Here is a 25,872-nt window from a genome sequence, read left to right on the forward strand (position 1 = left end):
AAACTGAGGTAGCAAGTGAGCCTTCCAAAAATTATGGCAGTGAGGACAGAATGACCAAGGTAGAAGCGGTAGCAGGAGAGCCTCTCAAAAATTATGCCCGAAACAGCATGGCAGTGAGGACACAGGGAACCATTAAAAGTGAGGTAGCAAGTGAGCCTTCCAAAATCATGGCAGTGAGGACAAAGTGACCAAGGTAGAAGCAGTAGCAAGTGAGCCTCCCAAAAATTATGCCCAACACAGCATGGCAGTGAGGACACAGGGAACCATTAAACGTGAGGTAGCAAGTAAGCCTTCCAAAAATTATGCCTGACACAGCATGGCAATGAGGACACAGGGAACCATTAAAAGTGAGGTAGCAAGTGAGCCTCCCAAAAATTATGCCAGACACAGCATGGCAATAAGGACACAGGGAACCATTAAAAGTGAGGTAGCAAGTGAGCCTTCCAAAATCATGGCAGTGAGGACAAAGTGACCAAGGTAGAAGCAGTAGCAAGTGAGCCTCCCAAAAATTATGCCCAACACAGCATGGCAGTGAGGACACAGGGAACCATTAAACGTGAGGTAGCAAGTAAGCCTTCCAAAAATTATGCCTGACACAGCATGGCAATGAGGACACAGGGAACCATTAAAAGTGAGGTAGCAAGTGAGCCTCCCAAAAATTATGCCAGACACAGCATGGCAGTAAGGACACAGGGAACCATTAAAAGTGAGGTAGCAAGTGAGCCTTTCAAAAATTATGGCAGTGAGGACAGGGTGACCAAGGTAGAAGCGGTAGCAGGTGAGCCTCCCAAAAATTATGCCCGACACAGCATGGCAGTAAGGACACAGGGAACCATTAAAAGTGAGGTAGCAAGTGAGCCTTACAAAATCATGGCAGTGAGGACAAAGTGACCAAGGTAGAAGCAGTAGCAAGTGAGCCTCCCAAAAATTATGCCCAACACAGCATGGCAGTGAGGACACAGGGAACCATTAAAAGTGAGGTAGCAAGTAAGCCTTCCAAAAATTATGCCTGACACAGCATGGCAATGAGGACACAGGGAACCATTAAAAGTGAGGTAGCAAGTGAGCCTCCCAAAAATTATGCCAGACACAGCATGGCAGTAAGGACACAGGGAACCATTAAAAGTGAGGTAGCAAGTGAGCCTTTCAAAAATTATGGCAGTGAGGACAGGGTGACCAAGGTAGAAGCGGTAGCAGGTGAGCCTCCCAAAAATTATGCCCGACACAGCATGGCAGTAAGGACACAGGGAACCATTAAAAGTGAGGTAGCAAGTGAGCCTTCCAAAATCATGGCAGTGAGGACAAAGTGACCAAGGTAGAAGCAGTAGCAAGTGAGCCTCCCAAAAATTATGCCCAACACAGCATGGCAGTGAGGACACAGGGAACCATTAAAAGTGAGGTAGCAAGTAAGCCTTCCAAAAATTATGCCTGACACAGCATGGCAATGAGGACACAGGGAACCATTAAAAGTGAGGTAGCAAGTGAGCCTTTCAAAAATTATGGCAGTGAGGACAGGGTGACCAAGGTAGAAGCGGTAGCAGGTGAGCCTCCCAAAAATTATGCCAGACACAGCATGGCAGTGAGGACACAGGGAGCCATTGAAAGTGAGTCAGCAAGTGAGTCTCTCAAAAATTATGCCCAACACAGCATGGCAGTGAGCACACAGGGAACCATTAAAAGTGAGGTAGCAAGTGAGCCTTTCAAAAATTATGCCTGACACAGCATGGCAGTGAGGACAGAGTGATCAAGGTAGAAGCGGTAGCAGGTGAGCGTCCCAAGAATTATGCCAGACACAGCATGGCAGTGAGGACAGAGTGACCAAGGTAGAAGGGGTAGCAGATGAGCCTCCCAAAAGTTATGCCAGACACAACATGGCGGAGATGACAGAGTGACCAAGGTAGAAGCGGTAGCAAGTGAGCCTTCCAAAAACTATGCCTGACACAGCATAGCAGTGAAGACAGAGTGACCAAGGTAGAAACGGGAGCAGGTGAGCCTCCCAAATGTTATGCAAGAAACAGCATGGTGGAAGAAGAATTGGCTGTTCACTGAGAATTAAAGGAGGAGGAGGAAGAGGAGGAGGAGAGAATATACAAAAAATGTTGAGCTGCTTTCCCCGGGTGGACAGTTGAATTCAGGTGAAATTCAGGCTTTGTTCATTTTTATAAATGCCAGCCTGTCAGCGCTGTCAGTTGACAGGCGGGTACGCTTATCAGTGATGATCCCACCAGGTGCACTGAAGACCCGCTCTGACAACACGCTAGCGGCAGGGCAGGCCAGCACCTCCAAGGCGTAAAACGCCAGTTCGGGCCACGTATCCAGCTTTGCAACCCAGTAGTTGTATATAGCAGAGTAAAGGATGTTGGTATGGTAAGCAAGGTACTCCCTCACCATCTTCCTGAAGGCCTCCCCCTACTCCCCTACTACTGTCTAGACTGGGTACGGGTGACATAGTCTTGCTGGGGTGCCATGAAACTGTCAAAGGCCTTGGAGAGTGTTCCCCTGCCCCTTGACAAGCTGACTGCTCCACCTCTCCTCTCCCCCGCTTTTTGGCCCACAGAACTACGTCCTCTGGCGCTAGTGGTATCAGATGGGAAGTAAATTTTTAGCAGCTGCACCAGCACCTTTTGATATTGATTCACTCTCATACTGCGTTCCACGGCAGGAATGAGAGTGGAAAAGTTCTGTTTGTACCGAGGGTACAGGAGGGTGAACAGCCAGAAGTCGTTGTCAAAATTATTTTAACCTGAGGGTCACGGGAAAGACATCCTAACATAAAGTCAGCCATGTGCACCAGGGTCCCAACATGCAAGAATTCCCTCTCCTCAATAGACTGACTCTCAATTTCCTCCTCCACCAATTCCTCCTCTTTAGGCCATACATGCTCAACAGCTAAGGATTGAGCATGGGTACCCCCTTTGCACTGCCCTAACAGGGCCAGCATCTGTTGTTGACTTGCGGAAATGCGCAAGTCAGCCAAATTGGGGTAGGTTTTTAGGCTTCCGAGTTGCAGAGCCACCACCAGGTTCTGTTGTTACACACCACCATGCCTGGTTTGAGGCTCAGTGGAGCCAGCCAAAGATTGGTCTGCGCCGTGATGCCCTGCAACAGCTCCTGGGTGGTGTGCCTCTCGTCGCCTAAGCTCAGCAGTTTCAACACCGCCTGTTGGCGCTTACCCACCGCAGTGCTGATGCACCTAGCGCTACCAAATGGAGGCAACGTGCTCATGGAGGGTAATAGAGAGGAGTAGGAAGAAGAGAAGGGGGAGAAAGAGGTTTTGGAGGAAAAGATAAGACCGCAACTAAGGTAGGCCCCGCAAACCTCGTTGTGGGCAGCACATGAGCGGAACCAGGGTCAGACTCTGTCCCAGCCTCCACCAAGTTGACCCAATGTGCCGTCAGGGAGATATAGTGTCCCTTCCTGCCAGCACTTGGTCACGTGTCTGTGGTTAGGTGAACCTTGTCACTGACCGAGTTGGTCAGGGCACGGATGATGTTCTGACACGTGATCTGACACGTGCTGGTGTAGGGCTGGGACAGCACACTGTGGAAAATAGTGGAGGCTGGGGACAGTGTACCGAAGGACAGCCACTGCCATGAGGTTCCTAAAAGCCTCTGTCTCTACCAGCCGATAGGGCAGCAACTCCAGGCTCAGAAGTCCGTCAGTAATTCACAGTTTCTTTAAAGAACCTCCAGACTTGCGAACATCTAGGCCTGGCCACGGGAGTTTGACTCCATGAAACAGTTGCTGATTTACTTGCCCTGGCCCTGCTTCTACCTCTGCCCACCCCTCTTCCCCTTTAACCAGTTCTGTGGCTGTACTTGCCTCCCCCTCAGAAGCACTGTCTACACTAGGCTTATCCACCCAGTTCGGGTCAGTCACCTTGGGACAGATCAACTGCTCCAGTTGCTCAGACTCAGGGAAGGGTCCAGAAAAGAGTTCCTTGGAGCATGGTGGATCTGAATCCCTTCGTTCCACTCCCTTGGGTAGCGTGGGTGAACTGCGTGGAAGACTGGGTGGTGGATAGGTTACTGGACACATTATCCGCTATCCACGTGATCTCCTGTTCACACTGCTGCGGTTTCAATAGCGGTGTACCCTGAGACCCCGTAAGTTGCGAGAAGCAGCTAGGGAGTGGATGTCTGCGGTGTGCCCCCGCTACCTCCTCAACAGGTGCTGCTGTGTCACCCTGCCCAGAACCACAGACTCGGCCCACTGCATCGCTTGGAACCCCACACCCTCGGCCCTTACCCCTGGGGTTCACCATTTTATGGACACTGCACAGTCAAGACTAAAACAGCTGCACTACAGATCACAGCAAGCCAAGAAAATATATTACTCAGACTACTTTTGGAGGTAGTCGTATAGAGTCTGTGTGTAAGTGGTGCTATATGGTGTATGCCACCTGTTACACAGGACAATAAGCAGTGAGCTTGGATATGGCTGCACTAAGAAATAAAGCAACTCTGCTGATTGGCTGCAGATGAGGAAAAATACTGGTCACACTAGTTTTTGGAGGTTGTCGTAAAGTCTGTGGGTAAGTGCTGCTATATGGTGTATGCCACCCTCTTACACAGGGCAATTAGTAGCGAGCTTGTATATGGCTGCACTAAGAAATAAAGCAACCCAGCATGGTTTGTGTGGTAATATACAGGACTACATCTCCCAGTATTGTGTGTGGTAATATTCAGGACTACCCTTCTTTTTTCCCAGAGTATAAATATTTAGGTCTATTTAAAAAAAAAAAAAAATCAAACAATTTTAAAATTTTAACACTTTTTAAAATATACTTTATCAGAGAATCTGGTTCCATTTGCCTGGTTCCCAATTCTAAAGTGCCTGTTCTGTCCATACACAACAGCAGAGTGCTCCCTGGGCCCTGGTTACTTTTTCTAAATGGCCTATACATCTGCTATACCACATGCCAGCAAGAGCGAGCAGCGGGTGTAGCATCGGAAAAAGCTATTTAGAAATAGACAGCACAGACACAACCGGCTGTAGTAGAGGAAGATAAAGTTGTGTAGTGAATAGCCAAACTTAAGCTACTCCTCTGGCTACAATTAGCAGACCGAAGGCTAAGTAAACCAAGTGAACCAGACTCTAGGGAATCTCTGGCAGCATTTTGTCTGCAATTATCATGATAACTGGGTGCAACTTTTTTCCTGGGCAGAGTTACGTTACAATAACCATACAGAGAAAGCTTCACCTTTCTACATCCAGTCTTGGTGTCTACTGAGGTTCCAGCCACCAATTCCTGATTCAGGAACTTTCTACAACATCCCTCCAGCAAGCAATGGCCCATATAAAAAAGAATGCAGATCTCAAGTGAAGGTTCTGCCCAGGTCTGACCCTCCATGTGGAATATGAGAGTTGCAAGTTCGCTTCTCGGTTTCTTCGCTCCTTTGTCATCCTGAAGAGGAACCCCAGGTCTTACAAACTCCAACTACCACCTTCTCTTTGGATTCCTGATAATATTCATATCTTTCCTCAAGTTGTTTGTCCTCAACAGAATTCCCAAGTAAGGGTATGTGCACACTGAGGACATGTGATGGAAAATCTTCCGTCCGCTTGCGGACTGCGGCGGGCGCATGTGTCTCCGCCTGTGTCATAGACTCCATTCTATGCACAGGCGGATTCCTTTAGCTGCCCAAAGAATGAACAGTGGAAAGAACAATTTATTTTTATAGAGGACAAGCATGAGATTGTGAGGGGTCCAACCTTTGTGCTCCCCATAGAGATGCCCCAGCTCCTTTGTTTTGAATGGAACCAGTGGGTCAGCGTGTGACCTGCAGCACCATCCATTCTCTATAAATTTGCCGGAAAGAGCCTATTTTTGCCTCCACCAATCCTGTTCCACCTGCACCTAATTAGAGTTGCTCTGCTTGTCCCTCCTTGCCTGAGTGTTGTCAGTATCCTGACCTGCACCTGTTTCGCTTTCCTTCCGGACAGCTTCTGTACCATTTGCCTCTCCCGTGGGCCAGCTCGGACTGTCTGACCAGCACCTGAAGCCACCTGCCCTGATCCTGTGCCTGAAAGACCACACTTGTGAAGGTGTCCTCCAGTTGCTGAAATCTTCCTTGAACAGGGTAGGGGATGAAGACCTAGTGGGCACTTAGCCTGTGCTCCGTGATGGGGCCCTAAGCCAATCCAGTTCTATAGCGCAGTGAGTCTGCAATGTCTCAGAACAGATATGCCATTGATGTCCTGTATTCTTAAAATGAATGTACCACCAGGCTAAAAAAAAAACAAAGAACTGCACAACCGGCCTCTCCATGCTGGTGCCTGTCTTTTCATTTAAAAAACACAAAGCGATGTACCTAGTGGTAGATTTGCTTTAAGTCGGTTGGTCCTAACAAATACGTATTCTGGGCTGAAGGTGTAGTATTGTACCCCCACCACTAGATGTCTCAGTATCTCTCACTATTGCCTGGCACAGCTGAGAGAAAAGAGTTAAAGAGTTAAATGTATATGTTAAAGTCATGAACTGTCCTTGTTTTTGCCACCAGCTGAGAGCCAATCCCTATCGAGGGTTCCTCATAGTTGTCCCTCGTCTATATAAGCACCCCCTTTCTCATTTTATAAATAAAACACATAAAAATAATAAAATAAATAAACATTATATCCCATAGCGTGCGTAATTGTCCAATCTATTAAAATGAAACAATATTGTTCCCGCAAGGTGATTTTTTATTACATTTTATATATATAAAAAAAATAAAAAGTGATCAATACATCTGATCTCCACAAATACGGTACTAATAAAACTAGAGTCGTTTTTATACACTGGTGGGCCCGGTGCAAAGCCCACAAGAGTACCCCCCCAGTGTTATCCGAATCGGAGCTCCACACACAGTATAATGCCCTGAAAGTGCCCCCCACACGGTATTAAGAGCCCCAATACATACAGTAGCTATCTTAGTACACTCCTACCACCATACAGTGATTACATAACTGCTCTGAACAAAGCAGAAAGCTCTCACCAATGATACTATTACATAATACCGCCACACCATGACCACTATCACTACAACCCTATAGCACAGTGCAGTTACATCCAGTGACTCACAGGGGGCTCCAGAATCTGCCAGAGAAATATTTTAGGCTCCTAACACATACAGTAGTTAGGTCCCCTCTACCCTATGTAGTAGTTACACCCCTCTGTGCCCCCACATAATAATTAGAAAAAAAAGAAAAAATTGGTCAGCTCTCCTAGAACATTGTTCACACTAGGCAGGAGCATGGCTGCAATTGCAAACACACAAAAACACAAAAAAATGCAACAGCTCACCGCAACAGCAAGATAATAATTAGGTATGCTCTGTGCCCCAGTATAGTAGTAAGGTCCCTTTAAAATATAGGCCCCTCTGTGCAGTCCCCATGTAGTATCAGGCCCCTCTGTGCAGCCTGAATTTAGTATAGAGCCCTGTATGCTGCCTCCAGCAGTATAGACCGCTATGTGCTGCCCCAGTAGTATATACCCCTTGTGTGCTGCCCCCAGTAGTATATATACCTTGTGCACTGCCCCCTGTAGTATAAACCGCTATGTGCTGCCCCCAGTAGTATATACCCCTTGTGTGCTGCCCCCAGTAGTATATATACCTTGTGCACTGCCCCCTGTAGTATAAACCGCTATGTGCTGTCCCAGTAGTATATACCCCTTGTGTGCTGCCCCCAGTAGTATATATACCTTGTGCACTGCCCCCTGTAGTATAAACCGCTATGTGCTGCCCCCAGTAGTATATACAGTGTCGGACTGGGGTACCTTGGGCCCACCAAGGAAACTGACTCTAGGGGCCCACCCTACATAGACGGATTTAACCAGCGCCAAACCTTTTACATTAGTACAGCGGCTTTAAGCGAGAGTGAGGCCTAATGTCCACCATGAAAGGCATAGAGTGGTCATTAAAACATTGTCAGACTGACATGTAAAAAGTTTGATCAGCCAGGGTTTCAGTGCTGAGACCCCCAACAATGGCTGGATCATTGCTCACCTGTCATATTGTAAGTGACGGGCTCAGCACCCATTGAAGTTGATAGGTTCCATTATAATGTATTGAGCCCATTACTTACAACATAACAGACGGACTAATGATCCAGCCATCAGCACAGTATATACTATGAGATCAGTGATAACTGGTAACACTATATACAGCATGGGATTAGTGATAACCAGTAACAATATGTACAGTATACACCATGAGACCAGTGATAAGCGGTAACACTATATACAGTATACACCATGAGTTAAGCGATAACAGGAGGATATATATGCAGGGCTGGGGGAGAGGTTATATACAGTGCTGGGGGGGGAGAGGGGATATATACAGGGCTGGAGGGGGGGGGATATATACAGGGCTGGAGGGAGGGGGGATATATACAGGGCTGGAGGGAGGGGGGATATATACAGGGCTGGAGGGAGGGGGGATATATACAGGGCTGGAGGGAGGGGGGATATATACAGGGCTGGAGGGGGGGGGATATATACAGGGCTGGAGGGAGAGGGGATATATACAGGGCTGGAGGGAGGGGGATATATACAGGGCTGGAGGGAGGGGGGGGATATATACAGGGCTGGAGGTGGGGGGGATATATACAGGGCTGGAGGTAGGGGGGATATATACAGGGCTGGAGGGAGGGGGGATATATACAGGGCTGGAGGGAGGGGATATATACAGGGCTGGAGGTAGGAGGGATATATACAGGGCTGGAGGGAGGGGGGGATATATACAGGGCTGGAGGGAGGAGGGATATATACAGGGCTGGAGGGAGGAGGGATATATACAGGGCTGGGGGGAGGGGGATATATACAGGGCTGGGGGAGAGGGGATATATACAGGGCTGGGGAGGGGGATATATACAGGGCTGGAGGTAGGGGGGATATATACAGGGCTGGAGGGAGGGGGGATATATACAGGGCTGGAGGGAGGGGGGATATATACAGGGCTGGAGGGAGGGGGGATATATACAGGGCTGGAGGGAGGAAGGATATATACAGGGCTGGAGGGAGGGGGATATATACAGGGCTGGAGGGAGGGGGATATATACAGGGCTGGAGGGAGGGGGGATATATACAGGGCTGGAGGGAGGGATATATACAGGGCTGGGGGGGGGGGATATATACAGGGCTGGAGGGAGGGATATATACAGGGCTGGGGGGGGGGATATATACAGGGCTGGAGGGGGGGGGATATATACAGGGCTGGAGGGAGGGATATATACAGGGCTGGAGGGAGGGGGATATATACAGGGCTGGGGGTAGGGGGATATATACAGGGCTGGGGGGAGGGGGATATATACAGGGCTGGAGGTAGGGGGGGGGATATATACAGGGCTGGAGGGAGGGGGGATATATACAGGGCTGGAGGTAGGGGGGATATATACAGGGCTGGAGGTAGGGGGGATATATACAGGGCTGGAGGGAGGGGGATATATATACAGGGCTGGAGGGAGGGGGGGATATATACAGGGCTGGAGGGAGGAGGGATATATACAGGGCTGGAGGGAGGGGGGGATATATACAGGGCTGGAGGGAGGGGGGATATATACAGGGCTGGGGGAGGGGGGATATATACAGGGCTGGAGGGAGGGGATATATACAGGGCTGGAGGGAGGGGGGGATATATACAGGGCTGGAGGGAGGAGGGATATATACAGGGCTGGAGGGAGGGGATATATACAGGGCTGGAGGGAGGGGGGATATATACAGGGCTGGAGGGAGGAGGGATATATACAGGGCTGGGGGAGGGGGATATATACAGGGCTGGGGGAGAGGGGATATATACAGGGCTGGGGAGGGGGATATATACAGGGCTGGAGGTAGGGGGGATATATACAAGGCTGGAGGGAGGGGAATATATACAGGGCTGGAGGGAGGGGGATATATACAGGGCTGGGGGGGGGGGATATATACAGGGCTGGAGGGAGGGGGATATATACAGGGCTGGAGGGAGGGGGATATATACAGGGCTGGGGGGGGATATATACAGGGCTGGAGGGAGGGGGATATATACAGGGCTGGAGGGAGGGGGATATATACAGGGCTGGAGGGAGGAGGGATATATACAGGGCTGGAGGGAGGGGGGATATATACAGGGCTGGAGGGAGGGGGGATATATACAGGGCTGGAGGGAGGGGGATATATACAGGGCTGGAGGGAGGAGGGATATATACAGGGCTGGAGGGAGGGGGGGGGATATATACAGGGCTGGGGGGGGGGGGGGATATATACAGGGCTGGAGGGAGGATATATACAGGGCTGGAGGGGGGGGATATATACAGGGCTGGAGGGAGGGGGGGGGATATATACAGGGCTGGAGGGAGGGAGGATATATACAGGGCTGGAGGGAGGATATATACAGGGCTGGAGGGGGGGGATATATACAGGGCTGGAGGGAGGGGGGGGATATATACAGGGCTGGGGGTAGGGGGGGATATATACAGGGCTGGAGGGAGGGAGGATATATACAGGGCTGGAGGGAGGATATATACAGGGCTGGAGGGAGGGGGGATATATACAGGGCTGGAGGGAGGGGGGGGATATATACAGGGCTGGAGGGAGGGGGGATATATACAGGGCTGGAGGGAGGGGGATATATACAGGGCTGGAGGGAGGAGGGATATATACAGGGCTGGGGGGAGGGAGGATATATACAGGGCTGGAGGGAGGAGGGATATATATACAGGGCTGGAGGGAGGGGGGGGATATATACAGGGCTGGAGGGAGGGGGGGGATATATACAGGGCTGGAGGGAGGGGGGATATATACAGGGCTGGAGGGAGGGGGGATATATACAGGGCTGGGGGGGAGGGGGGGGATATATACAGGGCTGGGGGGAGGGGGGGGATATATACAGGGCTGGAGGGAGGGGGATATATACAGGGCTGGAGGGAGGGGGGGATATATACAGGGCTGGAGGTAGGGGGGATATATATACAGGGCTGGGGGTGAGGGGGATATATACAGGGCTGGAGGGAGGAGGGATATATACAGGGCTGGAGGGAGGAGGGATATATACAGGGCTGGAGGGAGGGGGATATATACAGGGCTGGAGGGAGGAGGGATATATACAGGGCTGGAGGGAGGGGGATATATACAGGGCTGGAGGGAGAGGGGATATATACAGGGCTGGAGGGAGGGGGGGGGATATATACAGGGCTGGAGGGAGGGGGATATATACAGGGCTGGAGGGAGGAGGGATATATACAGGGCTGGAGGGAGGGGGGGGGATATATACAGGGCTGGGGGGAGGGGGGATATATACAGGGCTGGGGGGAGGGGGGATATATACAGGGCTGGAGGGAGGGGGGGGATATATACAGGGCTGGAGGGAGGGGGGATATATACAGGGCTGGAGGGAGGGGGGATATATACAGGGCTGGGGGGAGGGGGGATATATACAGGGCTGGAGGGAGGGGGGGGATATATACAGGGCTGGAGGGAGGGGGGATATATACAGGGCTGGAGGGAGGGGAATATATACAGGGCTGGAGGGAGGGGGGGGGATATATACAAGGCTGGGGGGGAGGAGGATATATACAGGGCTGGAGGGAGGAGGGATATATACAGGGCTGGAGGAGAGGGGGGATATATACAGGGCTGGAGGGAGGGAGGATATATACAGGGCTGGAGGGAGGGGAATATATACAGGGCTGGAGGGAGGGGGATATATACAGGGCTGGGGGGGGGATATATACAGGGCTGGAGGGAGGGGGATATATACAGGGCTGGAGGGAGGGGGATATATACAGGGCTGGAGGGAGGGGGGATATATACAGGGCTGGGGGAGAGGGGGGGATATATACAGGGCTGGAGGGAGGGAGGATATATACAGGGCTGGAGGGAGGATATATACAGGGCTGGAGGGGGGGGATATATACAGGGCTGGAGGGAGGGGGGGGATATATACAGGGCTGGGGGTAGGGGGGGATATATACAGGGCTGGAGGGAGGGAGGATATATACAGGGCTGGAGGGAGGATATATACAGGGCTGGAGGGAGGGGGGATATATACAGGGCTGGAGGGAGGGGGGGGATATATACAGGGCTGGAGGGAGGGGGGATATATACAGGGCTGGAGGGAGGGGGATATATACAGGGCTGGAGGGAGGAGGGATATATACAGGGCTGGGGGGGGGGAGGATATATACAGGGCTGGAGGGAGGAGGGATATATATACAGGGCTGGAGGGAGGAGGGATATATACAGGGCTGGAGGGAGGGGGGGGGATATATACAGGGCTGGAGGGAGGAGGGATATATACAGGGCTGGAGGGAGGAGGGATATATACAGGGCTGGAGGGAGGGGGATATATACAGGGCTGGAGGGAGGAGGGATATATACAGGGCTGGAGGGAGGGAGGATATATACAGGGCTGGAGGGAGGGGGGGATATATACAGGGCTGGAGGGAGGGGGGATATATACAGGGCTGGAGGGAGGGGGATATATACAGGGCTGGAGGGAGGGGGGGGGATATATACAGGGCTGGAGGGAGGGGGATATATACAGGGCTGGAGGGAGGAGGGATATATACAGGGCTGGAGGGAGGGGGGGGGATATATACAGGGCTGGGGGGAGGGGGGATATATACAGGGCTGGGGGAGGGGGGATATATACAGGGCTGGAGGGAGGGGGGGGATATATACAGGGCTGGAGGGAGGGGGGATATATACAGGGCTGGAGGGAGGGGGGATATATACAGGGCTGGGGGGAGGGGGGATATATACAGGGCTGGAGGGAGGGGGGGGATATATACAGGGCTGGAGGGAGGGGGATATATACAGGGCTGGAGGGAGGGGAATATATACAGGGCTGGAGGGAGGGGGGGGATATATACAAGGCTGGGGGGGAGGAGGATATATACAGGGCTGGAGGGAGGAGGGATATATACAGGGCTGGAGGAGAGGGGGGATATATACAGGGCTGGAGGGAGGGAGGATATATACAGGGCTGGAGGGAGGGGAATATATACAGGGCTGGAGGGAGGGGGATATATACAGGGCTGGGGGGGGGGATATATACAGGGCTGGAGGGAGGGGGATATATACAGGGCTGGAGGGAGGGGGATATATACAGGGCTGGAGGGAGGGGGGATATATACAGGGCTGGGGGGAGGGGGGATATATACAGGGCTGGAGGGAGGGGGGATATATACAGGGCTGGAGGGAGGGGGATATATACAGGGCTGGAGGGAGGGGGGATATATACAGGGCTGGGGGAGAGGGGGGGATATATACAGGGCTGGAGGGAGGGAGGATATATACAGGGCTGGAGGGAGGATATATACAGGGCTGGAGGGAGGGGGGATATATACAGGGCTGGAGGGAGGGGGGGGATATATACAGGGCTGGAGGGAGGGGGGATATATACAGGGCTGGAGGGAGGGGGGATATATACAGGGCTGGAGGGAGGAGGGATATATACAGGGCTGGGGGGAGGGAGGATATATACAGGGCTGGAGGGAGGAGGGATATATATACAGGGCTGGAGGGAGGAGGGATATATACAGGGCTGGAGGGAGGGGGGGGATATATACAGGGCTGGAGGGAGGGGGGGGATATATACAGGGCTGGAGGGAGGGGGGATATATACAGGGCTGGAGGGAGGGGGGATATATACAGGGCTGGGGGGGGGGGGGGGGATATATACAGGGCTGGGGGGAGGGGGGGGATATATACAGGGCTGGAGGGAGGGGGATATATACAGGGCTGGAGGGAGGGGGGGATATATACAGGGCTGGAGGTAGGGGGGATATATATACAGGGCTGGGGGTGAGGGGGATATATACAGGGCTGGAGGGAGGAGGGATATATACAGGGCTGGAGGGAGGAGGGATATATACAGGGCTGGAGGGAGGGGGATATATACAGGGCTGGAGGGAGGAGGGATATATACAGGGCTGGAGGGAGGGAGGATATATACAGGGCTGGAGGGAGGGGGGGATATATACAGGGCTGGAGGGAGGGGGGGGATATATACAGGGCTGGGGGGAGGGGGGATATATACAGGGCTGGGGGGAGGGGGATATATACAGGGCTGGAGGGAGGGGGGGGGATATATACAGGGCTGGAGGAGGGGGATATATACAGGGCTGGAGGGAGGAGGGATATATACAGGGCTGGAGGGAGGGGGGGGGATATATACAGGGCTGGGGGGAGGGGGGATATATACAGGGCTGGGGGGAGGGGGGATATATACAGGGCTGGAGGGAGGGGGGGGGATATATACAGGGCTGGAGGGAGGGGGGATATATACAGGGCTGGAGGGAGGGGGGATATATACAGGGCTGGAGGGGGGGGATATATACAGGGCTGGAGGTAGGGGGGGGATATATACAGGGCTGGAGGGAGGGGGATATATACAGGGCTGGAGGGAGGGGGGGATATATACAGGGCTGGAGGTAGGGGGGATATATATACAGGGCTGGGGGGGAGGGGGGATATATACAGGGCTGGGGGGAGGGGGGATATATACAGGGCTGGGGGGGATATATACAGGGCTGGAGGGAGGGGGATATATACAGGGCTGGAGGGAGGGGGATATATACAGGGCTGGAGGGAGGGGGATATATACAGGGCTGGAGGGAGGGGGATATATACAGGGCTGGAGGGAGGGGGGATATATACAGGGCTGGAGGGAGGGGGATATATACAGGGCTGGAGGGAGGAGGGATATATACAGGGCTGGGGGGAGGGAGGATATATACAGGGCTGGAGGGAGGGGGGGATATATACAGGGCTGGAGGGAGGGGGATATATACAGGGCTGGAGGGAGGGGGATATATACAGGGCTGGGGGGGGATATATACAGGGCAGGAGGGAGGGGGGATATATACAGGGCTGGAGGGAGGGGGGGGGATATATACAGGGCTGGAGGGAGGAGGGATATATACAGGGCTGGAGGGAGAGGGGATATATACAGGGCTGGAGGGAGGGGGGATATATACAGGGCTGGAGGGAGGGGGGATATATACAGGGCTGGAGGGAGAGGGGATATATACAGGGCTGGAGGGAGGGGGGATATATACAGGGCTGGAGGGAGGAGGGATATATACAGGGCTGGAGGGAGGAAGGATATATACAGGGCTGGAGGGAGGGGGGGATATATATACAGGGTTGGAGGGAGGGGGATATATACAGGGCTGGAGGGAGAGGGGATATATACAGGGCTGGAGGGAGAGGGGATATATACAGGGCTGGAGGGAGGGGGATATATACAGGGCTGGGGGGAGGGGGATATATACAGGGCAGGAGGGAGGGGGATATATACAGGGCTGGAGGGAGGGGGGGGATATATACAGGGCTGGAGGGAGGGGGGGATATATACAGGGCTGGAGGGGGATATATACAGGGCTGGAGGTGGGGGGGGGGATATATATACAGGGCTGGAGGGAGGAGGGATATATACAGGGCTGGAGGGAGGGGGGATATATACAGGGCTGGAGGGAGGAGGGATATATACAGGGCTGGGGGGAGGGGGATATATACAGGGCTGGGGGGGATATATACAGGGCTGGAGGGAGAGGGGATATATACAGGGCTGGAGGGAGAGGGGATATATACAGGGCTGGGGGAGAGGGGATATATACAGGGCTGGAGGGGGGGGGATATATACAGGGCTGGAGGGAGGAGAGGGGATATATACAGGGCTGGAGGTAGGGGGGGATATATACAGGGCTGGAGGGAGGGGGGATATATACAGGGCTGGGGAGGGGGATATATACAGGGCTGGAGGGAGGAGAGGGGATATATACAGGGCTGGAGGGAGGAGGGATATATACAGGGCTGGAGGGAGGGGGATATATACAGGGCTGGGGGAGGGGGGATATATACAGGGCTGGAGGGAGGGATATATACAGGGCTAGAGGGAGGGGGGGATATATACAGGGCTGGAGGGAGGGGGGATATATACAGGGCTGGAGGAGAGGAGGGATATATACAGGGCTGGAGGGAGGGGGGATATATACAGGGCTGGGGAGAGGGATATATACAGGGCTGGAGGGGGGGGGATATACAGGGCTGGAGGTAGGGGGGATATATACAGGGCTGGAGGGAGAGGGGATATATACAGGGCTGGAGGGAGGGGGATATATACAGGGCTGGAGGGAGGGGGGATATATACAGGGCTGGAGGGAGGGGGGATATATACAGGGCTGGAGGGAGGGGGGATATACAGGGCTGGAGGGAGGGGGATATATACAGGGCTGGAGGGAGGAGGATATATACAGGGCTGGAGGGAGGGATATATACAGGGCTGGGTGTAGGGGGGGATATATACAGGGCTGGGGGGAGGGGGATATATACAGGGCTGGAGGGAGGGGGGATATATACAGGGCTGGAGGGAGGGGGATATATACAGGGCTGGGGGGAGGGAGGATATATACAGGGCTGGAGGGAGGGAGGATATATACAGGGCTGGGGGGGAAGGATATATACAGGGCTGGAGGGAGGGGGGATATATACAGGGCTGGAGGGAGGGGGGATATATACAGGGCTGGAGGGAGGAGGGATATATACAGGGCTGGAGGGAGGGGGATATATACAGGGCTGGAGGGAGGGGGATATATACAGGGCTGGAGGGAGGGGGGATATACAGGGCTGGAGGGAGGGGGGATATATACAGGGCTGGAGGGAGGGGGGGATATATACAGGGCTGGAGGGAGGGGGGATATATACAGGGCTGGAGGGAGGGGGGGATATATACAGGGCTGGAGGGAGGGGGATATATACAGGGCTGGAGGGAGGGGGGATATATACAGGGCTGGAGGTAGGGGGGGATATATACAGGGCTGGAGGGAGGGGGATATATACAGGGCTGGAGGGAGGGGGATATATACAGGGCTGGAGGGAGGGGGGGGATATACAGGGGGGGGGGGGGGGGGATATATACAGGGCTGGGGGGGGGGGGAGGATATATACAGGGCTGGAGGGAGGGGGGGATATATACAGGGCTGGAGGGAGGGGGATATATACTGGGCTGGAGGTAGGGGGGGGGATATATACAGGGCTGGAGGGAGGGGGATATATACAGGGCTGGGGGGAGGGGGGATATATACAGGGCTGGAGGGAGGGGGGATATATACAGGGCTGGAGGGAGGGGGATATATACAGGGCTGGGGGGGGGGAGGATATATACAGGGCTGGGGGGGGGGGAGGATATATACAGGGCTGGAGGTAGGGGGGGGATATATACAGGGCTGGAGGGAGGAGGGATATATACAGGGCTGGAGGGAGGGGGGGATATATACAGGGCTGGGGGGGGGGAGGATATATACAGGGCTGGAGGTAGGGGGGGGATATATACAGGGCTGGAGGGAGGAGGGATATATACAGGCAGGGCTGGAGGGAGGAGGGATATATACAGGGCTGGAGGGAGGAGGGATATATACAGCCAGGGCCGGCCTTAGGGTAAATGACGCCCTGTGCAAAACCTTTTTTCGGCGCCCCCCCCCCCCCCCCTTAATGTAACATAAAGCTCCTTCAGCCTCCTCCCCCCCCCCCCCCCCCCCCCCCCCCCCCGCCAATTCACACATCTACCACCCCCAGCCCCCCCAAACAACTAACATAACGGTAACGATAATTATGACACGCCCCTTTTACAAGCCACACCCTTTTTTGCAAGCCACATCCACTTGGCCAAAAAGGAACTCACTGAGCATCAACACAACAAGGCCGCGCCATTCAGTCTATAGTCATTATTATTATTATTGGTTATTATTAGGGGGTCTCAGCAGAGACCTGGAGGAATATATACACAGGTATACAGCTATGCTCACACTACAGGAGTGTATATACAGGTATACAGCCACTACAGGACATGTATATACAGGTATACAGCCACTACAGGACATGTATATACAGGTATACAGCCACTACAGGAGTATATACAGGTATACAGCCACTACAGGAGTGTATATACAGGTATACAGCCACTACAGGACATGTATATACAGGTATACAGCCACTACAGGACATGTATATACAGGTATACAGCCACTACAGGACATGTATATACAGGTATACAGCTATGCTCACACTACAGGACGTGTATATACAGGTATACAGCCACTACAGGAGTATATACAGGTATACAGCCACTACAGGAGTATATACAGGTATACAGCCACTACAGGAGTGTATATACAGGTATACAGCCACTACAGGACATGTATACAGGTATACAGCCACTACAGGACATGTATATACAGGTATACAGCCACTACAGGACATGTATATACAGGTATACAGCCACTACAGGACATGTATATACAGGTATACAGCCACTACAGGACATGTATATACAGGTATACAGCCACTACAGGAGTATATACAGGTATACAGCCACTACAGGAGTGTATATACAGGTATACAGCCACTACAGGACATGTATATACAGGTATACAGCCACTACAGGACATGTATATACAGGTATACAGCCACTACAGGACATGTATATACAGGTATACAGCTATGCTCACACTACAGGACGTGTATATACAGGTATACAGCCACTACAGGAGTATATACAGGTATACAGCCACTACAGGAGTATATACAGGTATACAGCACTACAGGAGTGTATATACAGGTATTACAGCCACTACAGGACATGTATATACAGGTATACAGCCACTACAGGACATGTATATACAGGTATACAGCCACTACAGGACATGTATATACAGGTATACAGCCACTACAGGACATTGTATATACAGGTATACAGCCACTACAGGACATGTATATACAGGTATACAGCCACTACAGGACATGTATATACAGGTATACAGCCACTACAGGACATGTATATACAGGTATACAGCCACTACAGGACATGTATATACAGGTATACAGCCACTACAGGACGTGTATATACAGGTATACAGCCACTACAGGAGTGTATATACAGGTATACAGCCACTACAGGACATGTACTATATATACAGGTATACAGCCACTACAGGACGTGTATATACAGGTATACAGCCACTACAGGACGTGTATATACAGGAATACAGCCACTACAGGAGTGTATATACAGGTATACAGCCACTACAGGACGTGTATATACAGGTATACAGCCACTACAGGAGTGTATATACAGGTATACAGCCACTACAGGAGTGTATATACAGGTATACAGCCACTACAGGAGTGTATATACAGGTATACAGCCACTACAGGACGTGTAGATACAGGAATACAGCCACTACAGGAGTGTATATACAGGTATACAGCCACTACAGGACGTGTAGATACAGGTATACAGCCACTACAGGACATGTATATACAGGTATACATCCACTACAGGACATGTATATACAGGTATACAGCCACTACAGGACATGTATATACAGGTATACATCCACTACAGGACATGTATATACAGGTATACAGCCACTACAGGACATGTATATACAGGTATACAGCCACTACAGGACATGTATATACAGGTATACAGCCACTACAGGACATGTATATACAGGAATACAGCCACTACAGGACATGTATATACAGGTATACAGCCACTACAGGACATGTATATACAGGTATACAGTCACTACAGGAGTGTATATACAGGTATACAGCCACTACAGGACATGTATATACAGGTATACAGCCACTACAGGACGTGTATATACAGGTATACAGCCACTACAGGACATGTATATACAGGTATACAGCCACTACAGGACATGTATATACAGGTATACAGCCACTACAGTACATGTATATACAGGTATACAGCCACTACAGTACATGTATATACAGGTATACAGCCACTACAGGACATGTATATACAGGTATACAGCCACTACAGGAGTGTATATACAGGTATACATCCACTACAGGACGTGTATATACAGGTATACAGCCACTACAGGACATGTATATACAGGTATACAGCCACTACAGGACGTGTATATACAGGTATACAGCCACTACAGGACATGTATATACAGGTATACATCCACTACAGGACGTGTATATACAGGTATACAGCCACTACAGGACATGTATATACAGGTATACAGCCACTACAGGACATGTATATACAGGTATACAGCCACTACAGGACGTGTATATACAGGTATACAGCCACTACAGGAGTGTATATACAGGTATACAGCCACTACAGGACATGTATATACAGGTATACAGCCACTACAGGACATGTATATACAGGTATACAGCCACTACAGGACATGTATATACAGGTATACAGCCACTACAGGACATGTTATACAGGTATACAGCCACTACAGGACATGTATATACAGGTATACAGCCACTACAGGACGTGATACAGTTATGCAGTACATAGCTGTATACCTCTACATACAAGTCCTGTAGTGTGTACATAGCTGTATACGTATATGTACACATCCTGTATTGTACACACTACAAGACGAGTATTTACATGTATACACCCATGTACACCCTACAGCTGTAGGAGCAGTGCAGACTAGGAAAGCTGGGTGACTACCTCTGTAGGAGCAGTGCAGACTAGGAAAGCTGGGTGACATCCCCTGTAGGAGCAGTGCAGACTAGGAAAGCTGGGTGACTACCTCTGTAGGAGCAGTGCAGACTAGGAAAGCTGGGTGACTACCTCTGTAGGAGCAGTGCAGACTAGGAAAGCTGGGTGACTACCTCTGTAAGAGCAGTGCAGACTAGGAAAGCTGGGTGACTACCCCTGTAGGAGCAGTGCAGACTAGGAAAGCTGAGTGACTACCTCTGTAAGAGCAGTGCAGACTAGGAAAGCTGGGTGACTACCTCTGTAGGAGCAGTGCAGACTAGGAAAGCTGGGTGACAACCCCTGTAGGAGCAGTGCAGACTAGGAAAGCTGGGTGACAACCTCTGTAGGAGCAGTGCAGACTAGGAAAGCTGAGTGACTACCTCTGTAGGAGCAGTGCAGACTAGGAAAGCTGGGTGACTACCTCTGTAGGAGCAGTGCAGACTAGGAAAGCTGGGTGACTACCTCTGTAGGAGCAGTATATAGTAGGAAAGCTGGGTGACTACCTCTGTAGGAGCAGTGCAGACTAGGAAAGCTGAGTGACTACCTCTGTAAGAGCAGTGCAGACTAGGAAAGATGGGTGACTACCTCTGTAGGAGCAGTGCAGACTAGGAAAGCTGGGTGACTACCTCTGTAGGAGCGGTGCAGACTAGGAAAGCTGAGTGACTACCTCTGTAAGAGCAGTGCAGACTAGGAAAGCTGAGTGACTACCTCTGTAGGAGCAGTGCAGACTAGGAAAGCTGGGTGACTACCTCTGTAGGAGCGGTGCAGACTAGGAAAGCTGGGTGACTACCTCTGTAGGAGCAGTATATAGTAGGAAAGCTGGGTGACTACCTCTGTAGGAGCAGTGCAGACTAGGAAAGCTGGGTGACTACCTCTGTAGGAGCAGTGCAGACTAGGAAAGCTGGGTGACTACCCCTGTAAGAGCAGTGCAGACTAGGAAAGCTGGGTGACTACCCCTGTAAGAGCAGTGCAGACTAAGAAAGCTGGGTGACAACCCCTGTAGGAGCAGTGCAGACTAGAAAAGCTGAGTGACAACCTCTGTAGGAGCAGTGCAGACTAGGAAAGCTGGGTGACTACCTCTGTAGGAGCAGTGCAGACTAGGAAAGCTGGGTGACTACCTCTGTAGGAGCAGTACAGACTAGGAAAGCTGAGTGACTACCTCTGTAAGAGCAGTGCAGACTAGGAAAGCTGGGTGACTACCTCTGTAGGAGCAGTGCAGACTAGGAAAGCTGGGTGACTACCTCTGTAGGAGCGGTGCAGACTAGGAAAGCTGAGTGACTACCTCTGTAAGAGCAGTGCAGACTAGGAAAGCTGAGTGACTACCTCTGTAGGAGCAGTGCAGACTAGGAAAGCTGGGTGACTACCTCTGTAGGAGCAGTGCAGACTAGGAAAGCTGGGTGACTACCTCTGTAGGAGCAGTGCAGACTAGGAAAGCTGGGTGACTACCTCTGTAGGAGCAGTGCAGACTAGGAAAGCTGGGTGACTACCTCTGTAGGAGCAGTGCAGACTAGGAAAGCTGGGTGACTACCCCTGTAAGAGCAGTGCAGACTAGGAAAGCTGGGTGACTACCCCTGTAAGAGCAGTGCAGTGCAGCTGGTACAGCGGTTTCATTTAATATATCAGAGAGAGACGCTCATCTCAACAAAGCTAAGTGCTTCTCTTGCTCAGCACTCTGCTCATCAAGCCGTTTGCCTGTCAGCGCTGCTCTGCTCCCGGCCACTCCTGCTCTGCTCCCGGCCACCCCTCCCAGGAAAAGCTGGATCCAATCCTGGGAAAATTCTCTTAGTTTTTTAGGATTGGATCCAGCTTTTCCCTGGCACCCAGGATGAAGCATCGGGGAGTGGAGCAGCGCTGGTAGGCAATTGGCTTGATGAACAGAGCGCTGCGCCAGCGATTCGCTCATCTCTAATAAATATATACACACAGTATATACACATACATACAGCATATACACATACGCACAGTGTATATACACATACATACGGTGTATACACATACACACAGTATATATATATATATATATATATATATATATATATATACACACACGCGCGCAGTATATACACATCCATACAGTATATACATGATGTGTGTAGAGGCCAGGCTTGTATATAAGGCCCCAGGCCTCCCCATACCCTGTTGCTGGGCCTCTCCCCCTCCATCCAGCCAGGCACAGCTCTGCTCCTCTATGAGAGGACGTCACATCACACACATCATGGCCGCCCTCCATCCCAGTGATGTCCACACACACATCATACATAACACTGTCCCCAGCATCCTCCTCAGGGGGTAAGGGGAGCAGTGCTGCATCACATTCAGGAGGCTGGGAAAGCTGGGTGACAGGTAATGATCAGCCAATATCCTCCTATATACACTCTGCCTGGTTGTTTAGTAAGAAAGGAACAACAGAATGGCCATACAGAACACTAGGAAAGCTGGGTGACCGGCAGGAGTGGTCAGCAGACCCAAGAGAAAACATAGTATAGTAATTACTAGCAATGGATTTCATATTTCCTTCTCATATCTCAGCATTCCTGCAGCAGCCTGTATCTCAGCTTCCTCATGCCTGCAGCAGCCTGTATCTCAGCCTCCTCATGCCTGCAGCAGCCTGTATCTCAGCTTCCTCATGCCTGCAGCAGCCTGTATCTCAGCCTCCTCATGCCTGCAGCAGCCTGTATCTCAGCTTCCTCAGGCCTGCAGCAGCCTGTATCTCAGCTTCCTCATGCAGCAGCCTGTATCTCAGCCTCCTCATACCTGCAGCAGCCTGTATCTCAGCTTCCTCATGCCTGCAGCAGCCTGTATCTCAGCTTCCTTATTCCTGCAGCAGCCTGTATCTCAGCTTCCTCAGGCCTGCATCTCAGCTTCCTTATGCCTGCAGCAGCCTGTATCTCAGCTTCCTCAGGCCTGCAGCAGCCTGTATCTCAGCTTCCTCATGCCTGCAGCAGCCTGTATCTCAGCTTCCTCATGCAGCAGCCTGTATCTCAGCTTCCTCAGGCCTGCAGCAGCCTGTATCTCAGCTTCCTCATGCTGCAGCAGCCTGTATCTCAGCTTCCTCATGCCTGCAGCAGCCTGTATCTCAGCTTCCTCATGCAGCAGCCTGTATCTCAGCTTCCTCAGGCCTGCAGCAGCCTGTATCTCAGCTTCCTCATGCAGCAGCCTGTATCTCAGCCTCCTCAGGCCTGCAGCAGCCTGTATCTCAGCTTCCTCATGCTGCAGCAGCCTGTATCTCAGCTTCCTCATGCAGCAGCCTGTATCTCAGCTTCCTCAGGCCTGCAGCAGCCTGTATCTCAGCTTCCTCATGCAGCAGCCTGTATCTCAGCTTCCTCATACCTGCAGCAGCCTGTATCTCAGCTTCCTCATGCAGCAGCCTGTATCTCAGCTTCCTCATGCTGCAGCAGCCTGTATCTCAGCTTCCTCATGCCTGCAGCAACCTGTATCTCAGCATTCCTGCAGCAGCCTGTATCTCAGCTTCCTCATGCCTGCAGCAGCCTGTATCTCAGCCTCCTCATGCCTGCAGCAGCCTGTATCTCAGCTTCCTCATACCTGCAGCAGCCTGTATCTCAGCTTCCTCAGGCCTGCAGCCTGTATCTCAGCCTCCTCATACCTGCAGCAGCCTGTATCTCAGCTTCCTCATGCCTGCAGCAGCCTGTATCTCAGCTTCCTCATGCCTGCAGCAGCCTGTATCTCAGCTTCCTTATTCCTGCAGCAGCCTGTATCTCAGCTTCCTTATTCCTGCAGCAGCCTGTATCTCAGCTTCCTCAGGCCTGCATCTCAGCTTCCTTATGCCTGCAGCAGCCTGTATCTCAGCTTCCTCAGGCCTGCAGCAGCCTGTATCTCAGCCTCCTCATGCCTGCAGCAGCCTGTATCTCAGCTTCCTCATACCTGCAGCAGCCTGTATCTCAGCTTCCTCATGCAGCAGCCTGTATCTCAGCTTCCTCAGGCCTGCAGCAGCCTGTATCTCAGCTTCCTCATGCTGCAGCAGCCTGTATCTCAGCTTCCTCATGCCTGCAGCAGCCTGTATCTCAGCTTCCTCATGCAGCAGCCTGTATCTCAGCTTCCTCAGGCCTGCAGCAGCCTGTATCTCAGCTTCCTCATGCAGCAGCCTGTATCTCAGCTTCCTCATACCTGCAGCAGCCTGTATCTCAGCTTCCTCATACCTGCAGCAGCCTGTATCTCAGCTTCCTCATGCAGCAGCCTGTATCTCAGCCTCCTCATGCCTGCAGCAGCCTGTATCTCAGCTTCCTCATGCCTGCAGCAGCCTGTATCTCAGCTTCCTCGTGCAGCAGCCTGTATCTCAGCTTCCTCAGGCCTGCAGCAGCCTGTATCTCAGCTTCCTCATGCAGCAGCCTGTATCTCAGCCTCCTCAGGCCTGCAGCAGCCTGTATCTCAGCTTCCTCATGCTGCAGCAGCCTGTATCTCAGCTTCCTCATGCAGCAGCCTGTATCTCAGCTTCCTCATACCTGCAGCAGCCTGTATCTCAGCTTCCTCATGCAGCAGCCTGTATCTCAGCTTCCTCAGGCCTGCAGCAGCCTGTATCTCAGCTTCCTCATGCAGCAGCCTGTATCTCAGCCTCCTCAGGCCTGCAGCAGCCTGTATCTCAGCTTCCTCATGCTGCAGCAGCCTGTATCTCAGCTTCCTCATGCAGCAGCCTGTATCTCAGCTTCCTCATACCTGCAGCAGCCTGTATCTCAGCTTCCTCATGCCTGCAGCAACCTGTATCTCAGCATTCCTGCAGCAGCCTGTATCTCAGCTTCCTCATGCCTGCAGCAGCCTGTATCTCAGCTTCCTCATGCTGCAGCAGCCTGTATCTCAGCCTCCTCATGCCTGCAGCAGCCTGTATCTCAGCTTCCTCATGCCTGCAGCAGCCTGTATCTCAGCTTCCTCATGCCTGCAGCAGCCTGTATCTCAGCTTCCTCATGCTGCAGCCCTACCAGGGTGAGCTCCATCTCCTCCCTCCAGAACATGACTGTAGCGCCCCCTGCCGGCCCGAGGCTCCTCCCCCACTGCGGACGGTGTACCTGGTGCTGAGCTGTGCAGTGCTGGGCACAGTAGTCCGTTGTTAAGAGCCCAGGCTGTGTGTATGGAGCGCTGATCCCCTCCTCCTGCCTCCTCACAGGAGGATGAGAGAGACATGGTGCCGCCCCCGGCCTGCTGCCACACACTGCCCCCCTGTGGTGGAGGACACTCACTGCAGCTCCTGACACAGAGACCCGAGGCTGGGAGCTGTGCAGTGCAGCTCTATGCCGGAGCGCCCCCTGCTGGCCGGGAGTGAGGCGCCCTATGCAAGCGCACAGCTCGCACACCCCAAAGGCCGGCCCTGTATACAGGGCTGGGGGGGGGGGAAGGATATATACAGGGCTGG

The 25,872-nt window shown here is 52.2% G+C and overlaps 1 long non-coding RNA gene across 1 annotated transcript in view; it reads right to left on the reverse strand.

Annotated features, from left to right (window-relative positions):
- Positions 1-25,616, reverse strand: part of LOC138793960 (uncharacterized) — a 117,078-nt gene extending 91,462 nt beyond the window's left edge. Inside the window, exon 1 of the long non-coding RNA XR_011363378.1 lies at positions 25,529-25,616. This is a non-coding gene — a long non-coding RNA (uncharacterized lncRNA). The remainder of the gene's footprint in view (positions 1-25,528) is intronic.
- Between the last annotated feature and the right edge of the window lie 256 nt (positions 25,617-25,872).

This window comes from Dendropsophus ebraccatus, chromosome 5 (assembly GCF_027789765.1).
Source record: "Dendropsophus ebraccatus isolate aDenEbr1 chromosome 5, aDenEbr1.pat, whole genome shotgun sequence".
Taxonomy (NCBI): domain Eukaryota; kingdom Metazoa; phylum Chordata; class Amphibia; order Anura; family Hylidae; genus Dendropsophus; species Dendropsophus ebraccatus.